Genomic DNA, 1693 nt, shown 5'->3' on the forward strand with positions numbered 1-1693 from the left:
TTTATTTATTCACTTATTTAATTATTCTTTCATTGATTTATTATATTTTATTTATTTGTGAAATATATATTTTTGTTCTTTATTTTTGTTTATCTAATAGTACTGTTACTAATTAGACTGATGCCACTTATTAGGATAATTAGCATCTCATTAGTTTTTTTTTATTTATTTATTATCAAATCTATTCCCCTAAGTCCAAGTCACTAATGGATTGACCATTCAAGTGTGAGGTCATTGGTTGTCTTCTTTAGTTGATGTAATCGAAGTAGTGCATCTCTTCCTTCTTCATCTCTTTATTATTATCATTGTTACTATTGCATCTGTGTTAATTTTGTTTCTTAAAGATACATACTCATGCAATGCACGGTATAAATAATTGTCATACAATATTTTGATAATAAATTGTAAAAAAGAATTATAATCAAATCATATATAAAGCATCATAGAAACATTATTAAACAAAAGCTTTCAATTCAACATAATTAATCCAAATTTTGAAAAATTTCTATAAAGACCACATTAGTGGTTGAATTGGTAGGCTCTCCATCTTTATCATAAATTAATATCTTCAATCATTTCCTATTTGTAACTCTGGAGACTAGAACATATAATTGTCCATGATTGAAAACTGGTTGTTTAAGATAAAGTCTGACATGCGAAAGAGATTGATATTGGCTCTTATTAATAGTCATAACATATGATACAACCAAAGGATATTATCTTCTTTGAAACTTAAAAGGTAATCTTGGGTCCCATGGAGTTAAAGTCATTCTTGAAATAAGAACTTTAAACCCAACATTGCTTCCTAAAACAAGTTTTCCTTCAAGAACATGATTGCCAAGCCTTGTAATGACCAATCTAGTCCCATTGCACAACCTCGAAGAATGATCAACATTTCTTAATAGCATAATGGGGATACCGATCTTCAATTTCAACTGATGATTAGGCACCCCGGAGCATTTTATGGCATTCAAAAATTTAGGTGTATGAAGATCTCCTATAAGATCAATGTCCAAATCAGATCTGCAAGTTGCATCAGAACTTAAATATGTATGTTCCTTAGTTTGGTTAAGGGAACTTATGTATTCATTTATCGATTCAACAATGTCAAGAGTCGGAGCAAGTATGGCTCTTTGTTGCAAATATGATAGTCATTAATATTCTCTGAGAAAGAAAGGTACGTGCTATTTACAATAGATGCAACTGAATTTTCTATATCTTTTATCAAAAGATCATCAGGTATATCAATCATTGCATGCCCATCATTCGAAGCATCAATTGTTTCATCGCCAATACTTGATATCCATTTTGAAAAGTATTGGTATCAATACATGATACTTGATAAAATACATCAATTATTGGTATCAATTGCAAGTTGATACCTCTTGCAAGTTGCAATTAATGCTTCTGTATCATTTGGTATTATTTGGTATCAGAGCCAAAGATTAGGCCACCGGTGTCGCTTGGCTGTGAGCTCTCAAGCCCACTGTCTTGTGTCACCGTCTGGCCACTGAAACACGGCCAAACGACTGATCAAAGGAGAGTCAATGGAGAGAGAGGGAGAGAGAAGGGTTTGTGTATCTTTGTTTTTCACTCTCTATCGGGCTCAGGAAGAGGAAGGAGTAGGACAAAAAAAGAAAAAGAAAAAGTGTTTCCCCACGTGGGGGGCTCCGGGGGGGGGGGGGGGGGGGGA

The 1693-nt window shown here is 33.4% G+C and overlaps 1 pseudogene; it reads right to left on the reverse strand.

Annotated features, from left to right (window-relative positions):
* Window positions 1-482: 482 nt before the first annotated feature.
* LOC132804495 (uncharacterized) lies at window positions 483-1252 on the reverse strand (annotated as a pseudogene).
* Between the last annotated feature and the right edge of the window lie 441 nt (window positions 1253-1693).

Source organism: Ziziphus jujuba, chromosome 7, assembly GCF_031755915.1.
Source record: "Ziziphus jujuba cultivar Dongzao chromosome 7, ASM3175591v1".
In the NCBI taxonomy this organism is placed as follows: Eukaryota; Viridiplantae; Streptophyta; class Magnoliopsida; order Rosales; family Rhamnaceae; genus Ziziphus; species Ziziphus jujuba.